Raw genomic sequence first — 6,301 nt, forward strand, 5'->3', positions numbered from 1 at the left:
TTCTAGACTTTTTTGGCAGGACAAATATTTTTGCAACAAATAAAGATATATATACATTTTTTGAAAATAAAGAAAAACTTTTTGGATTTATATATATATATTTGCAACAAATAATAAAACCACTTTCAACGCCCGACTATATATATATATTTGCAACAAATAATAAAACCACTTTCAACGCCCGACTCTTTTTACTTTATTATTTGAATTTTTCAGAAACAAATAAATAAATAAAAAACTATTTTAAAAGTAAGACTCTTTTTCATTGTCATTTTCAGGGGAAGACAAACTATTTTCCTTTATATATATATATATATATATATATATATATATATATATATATATATATATATATATATTTTTTTTTATTTTTTTGAAAAATAAGACAGAACAACGATTTTTTTTCTTTCTATTTTTCTTTGGTTTTAATAAAACAAACTAATAAAATATTTTTTTTTCATTTTCTCAAAATTTCGGCAGAGTTTTGACAGTATTTGGGCATTGGTTTTTTTTTTTTCAAAAATAAACAGTCAATTCCCTAACCGCTATTTCTTTTTTTTCAATTTTAAAAAATTATTCATGATATTCAAAAGTCAGTCAAGACACAAATCCGGATCAAATAAATGCGCAAGTAGCAGCAAGTAAGATGCATTAGGATGGTCATTTTTTTTGGTACACCTGTCCTAGACAGACCCAACCCCTGTGTTGAGTCTCCAAAGTCAAATGCACGTGATGCAAACAATCGCTCCTACTAGGGATCCGGCATGAAGCTGAGTTATTCTAAGTGAAAAAACCTGAGGCATATTGATCTAGCCCTGGCTTACCCAAACGGACAGTTTGAGCCGAAGCGGGGGCAACGTACCGGGAGCACGAAAGTCTACCCGGCCTAGTTACTTGTCCCAACTTCGTCTTATTTGGTATGACTTTAACAGAAAGGTGGGCCACGCGCACGTGTGCACCATAAATTTAGAAGACTCAGAAAGAAGGGGGTTTCGTAGCAGTTGTATATATTCATAATTCAAATAATATTAAAGCGGTAAAAGTGTCATTTAGCACATTGGGCATATATCATGTAACAAAATCAGATAATAAATAAAGCCAACTATAACAATTATTTTAAGCTCGAATTATTGAACCCTGAACCAGTGGTTCTGGGTTACTTCCCCAGCAGAGTCGCCAGAGCTGTCACACCTCCTTTTTCCGCACCCGCGAGGGTGCAAGGGAGTTTTTCCAATTAAAGGACAATCGAGACGGGATTGGTTTATTTATTTCAGAGTCGCCACTTGGGAGATTTAGGGTGTCCCAAGTCACCAATTTTAATCCCGAATCGAGGAAAAGAATGACTCCATATTACAGTCTGCGTACCAGAAATCCGGATAAGGAATTCTGTTAACCCGGGAGAAGGTGTTAGGCATTCCCGAGTTCCGTGGTTCTAGCACGGTCGCTCAACTGTTATATTCGGCTTGATTGTCTGATTTTATACAAATATGAACTTATGTGCAAATTTTATCTTTTAACCGCTTTATTATTATTGTTTTTAAAAGAAATACGAACATCGCTTAAAACACGTCTTTGGACTGCGTTACATGAAATGCACCCACAATCCGGAACACGTTTTATTTGATGTTTTGGGATTTGGATTCGGGTCGCATGAAATGCACACCCAGGCTTAAGAAAGTAAAATATTAAACACGCGCCTAAAGAGACTATCGCGTTATTATTTTGGGGAAGACCGTGAAATTCGCTAAACGGTCCTTCCGAATTCTAATTAAACCATACATTTTGTGAGGGCCCCGCAATCTATACGTTTTATTTGGCGAGGCTCGTCTCATTTTTATTTTTAAATGATAAACCTACAATGACTATATTTTCTATTAAGTTCGTCTCTAAACTAAAAGAAAATCTCTTAATTATTTACATGCTGAAAAACGTAACTTATTAGTTATTAGTTTACGGCTAATGCGAATGGAAAATTGCGATCGAGTTTGTACAAAGAAAAACTGCTTTCATTTTATATTCTGTTATTCAATAATACTAGAACATGAGATTGACCATAATATCAAAACAGATTAATTATTCTCCGTAATTTAAACTAACATTATTAGATGAAGAAAGTATACATATGCAACCTCATTATTCATTAATCATTCAACTACATCTTTATACGAAGAAAGAAAAATTATATTCAACCACAAATCTAAACAGGAGGAATTCAACAGGAACAAAGCCTGATTAATATTTCATTTTTTGCTTCAAGCCGAGATTGTACAAATGTGTACCTGGAAACAGCAGTACAAGAACAAAAGAAGGAGAAGTCAGCAGCAGTAATAACACAGCAACAGCAGATTCAGCAACATCGCAAACCAGTACAGTAGGAATAGCAGAAAACCCAGGAGACTATAAACGACTCCAAGTATAGTGAAGAAGTAAAAGGCAGGAAGGTTCTGACTATTTCAGATCTTAAGCGAGGCAATGAAGCAGTAACTATTCTTTTTCAACTTCAAAACTCTCCAAAATGAATTCTGCCCCTGTATATTCAGTGTATACAGAATGTATATCGGGTGTATACTTCTCACTCCGCCCCCTCTTTTTTTCTTCTCTCTATCTAGTTTTTCCTCTCTTTTTTTCCACACTTCTTCCTAAATTTTCTCTTCTATTTATAGCAAAATTTTCGAAATTTTCAGATTTGTTTTTTATTATTTTATTATTTTTTTAATTAAAAGAAATCCCACTTACAAATTGCTTTTATTTTTTTAGAAAAAGAAATCCCACCTTTATTTACTTTTATTTTTAAAATTCCAACTTTAATTACTTTATCTTATTTAAAATCCCACTTTTTATTTTTTTAAAAGAGAATCTCACTTTATTTAACTTTTCTTTAAAAAATAAACCACTATCTTTTCTTTTTCTTTTAAAAATGCTACTTTCAATTACTTTAAATTTTTTAAATTTTCAGATATCTTTATATTTATTTTTTAATTCCAACCTTCTTTTACTTTTAAATTTTTTAAAACTTTTTACTTTTTTTTTTTAAATTTTCTACATTCTTTTACATTTTTTTATTTTTTTATTTTTTATTTTTTTAAAATCATTTCCGAAATTACTATATATATATATATATATATATTTTTAAAAAAATAAAAATAATAAATAAAATAAAATATTTTCGGATTTTTTTTATATATATAAAAAACAAAAAATAAAACTATTAATAGTGATAATTCACTTTTTTTTTTTTGGTTTTGTTTTGTGGTGGACAAAAATGAAGAAGGGGTGTTGGGTTAATGGACTGGGTCGACCCAGTTCGAAATGGACTGGGTCGTAGGGAAGATTGGGCCATTTTTTGGGCCTATAGCTTGAAATTGAAGAAGAGGCCCAATTCCGACTTTCTTTATATTTTCACTCTCTTTTCTTCTTTTATTTTTCTAAAACTAAATTATAAAAATACTTAAACTATTATTAAGAACTAAATTAAGTTATAAAGGCGCAAATTAACTCCCAATAACAATTAACGCACAATTAAGTATTAATTAAGCATAAAATTGTATATTTGGACATTAAATGCTAAAAATGCAAACGATGCCTATTTTTGTAATTTTTAATTTTTGTAAAACAATTTTAATTACTAACAATTGTAGAATTAAATCCTACATGCACAATGCGACATATTTTTGTATTTTTTATTAATTTAGCGAATAAACACGCACAGACAAATACAAATAATTCTTCAAAATATCACAAAATTGTACACCAAAGAAAAATCATTTTATTTTTGAATTTTTTGGGAGTAATTCTCATATAGGGCAAAAATCACGTGCTTACAATATTGAGCAAGGAATATGAGATAAATAATTATTATAACAATTAATGTGTGATTTAAAACAATTAATGATTTTTAGATAATTATACAAATAATTAATTTGACAACGTATAGATACTCGTCACCTCGCCTATACGTCGTTCACATGAATTTCACATAACAACTAATTCAAGGGTTTTATTCCCTCAATTCAAGGTTAACCACCACACTTACCTCGCTTAGCAACCAATTTCAAGATTTCAATAAACATTAGCCTCGTGAATTTGCGTCCGGAAGCTTCAAATCTAGTCACAAATATTTCAATAAACTCAATACAAATTGTAGGAATTAATTTCGTATGAAATTATAAATTTTCAAGATTAAAATTCAAAATTTATTTTAAAACTCGATAGTGGGACCCATATCTCGAATCCCAAAAAAATTAATGAAATTCGAACACTCATTCCGATAAAAGTTCAACCATACAAAAATTATCGCATTCCGACATTGGACCGCCTTTCAAATCCTCAATTAAATTCTTTGAAGATTTCTACCATTTTCAACTCAATTTTTACCAATTTGAACTCAACAATCTTCCCACAAACCTTATTGGTACAAGCATGTATAACTAATACTCTCACATCCAAGAATCATCTTACAAATTACCCATTTCTTTTTGGATTTCAAAATTGAAGAATTGGGGAAAGAAATTATTACCTCTTTGAAGCCTTAGTAACCCTTTGATGCGATTTCAAGGTTTGATCAAGGAATAGTAGTGAAATATTTAGTTCTCCTCTTTCCTCTCTCTAGAATAGCTCTCTCTTCTCTCTAAAATACCAGAAATTGCCCCTAAAATGAACCCCAATTGAGTTTAATGAAATTGGGGTCGGGTCATAAAAACCCACTTTTGTATAGCCGTGGCACATGGAGCGCCGCGTGGCGCCGGGCGTCTGTGCGAAAAGTGTCTGGAAATGAAATTTCGAAATGTTTTGGAATTTTTCATAGGCGCGGTGCATGGGTAGATGCATAGGGAGGCGCGGTAGTGCACATTCTTCCAGTGTTTGGTAATTTGGTCATAACTACTTGTAGGAGTGTCTAAATGACAAAGAGTTTGAAGCGTTAGAAACTAGACTCAAAGATCTTTCATTTAGTCTATTATGAAATTTCCAACTTGGCTTAGACTTAAGACTCTCCTTAGACCTCAAATCACTTATAATATGCCTCGCACACTTATTATCATATCCATTTGGTATCCATCATGTTAAAGTCCTCGAATGAGAAGTAGAGTCTGCCCCCAAACACATAACATAACTTATCTCTTCTTTCACACATTTAAATTTCCCGAATTTTACTAACTCCCAAAATTTTCAAAAATTTTGCCAGAGTTTCCTTTATAACTAGGCCTATTCATCTGCGAAAAAATCCCAGAAACCAATCCTAACAACACATACATAATCCAATCAACATAATATAACATGAAAACAATACTAACAGTGGCCTCATTAGCAATATATTTCTGGAAAAGGAACGACATTAACATCAACTATTTAGGTGATGCGTAACTCATAGCAGGTAAGCTCTCTACATCTTCATAGAACACGGAAATGAATGTTTAAATTAAAGATGACATTTTTGGATCATCACAATAGTGGTTTATAAAAATTCCTCATTAAAATATCTAACAATACTGATTGTCTACAAGAAATGATGTGTAAATATCAAAACCAAATTCTTCTTGTTAAGAAGGAACATAACCAAAGGATCAACAATTTAACAAAATATACTAACAAAAGGAAATGGTTAATGAAGCTTTAATTTCCAAACTTCTGTGTGATCTAAGTTTAATGTAATAAATTTTAGCTTTTATATGAACGCTAAGTAACTTATTTCATAGTCATCAAGATATAAATGTCAAATTGAGCTAAATTGACAGAGCTATTACACATTCCTACACATGCAAACATGTACCTTAGACATTGACTCAATCATCAACTTAGTATAGCAGAGTTATAGAGAAGAGGACGAAGAAGACTAGAGAGATAAATGGGATCCGTATATTCTAGAATCTCTATTTTTAACTAACTAACTAACTAACTAACTGATATTGTTGTTCTAACATATTCGTATACACCGACCTTATTTTCCCTTTTTGTCTATTTACATATTTCCCCCTTTCAGTTCCTACTATCTCCTATTTAGTCCCTATTATTGTAATACTCCCCCTCAAGCTGGTAAGTGAAAGATATCTTCTACTCCTAGCTTGGATAATAGGGACTGATGTTGTGTTGCACTCAAGCCTTTTGTCATCAGGTCTGCTAGTTGCATTTTTGTAGGTATGTACTGAGTTGCAATTAACCCATTCTTGAGCTTTTTCCTGATGAAGTGACAATCTATTTCAATATGTTTATTCTACTTGTAAAATATTGGATTTGCAGCTATTTGCATAGCTGTCTTGCTATCACAATGCAAGTTTACTGGCACCTCCAATTTGTTTCCCAATTC

The sequence above is a fragment of the Nicotiana tabacum genome, chromosome 16 (genome assembly GCF_000715075.1).
Source record: "Nicotiana tabacum cultivar K326 chromosome 16, ASM71507v2, whole genome shotgun sequence".
Classification (NCBI taxonomy): Eukaryota; Viridiplantae; Streptophyta; class Magnoliopsida; order Solanales; family Solanaceae; genus Nicotiana; species Nicotiana tabacum.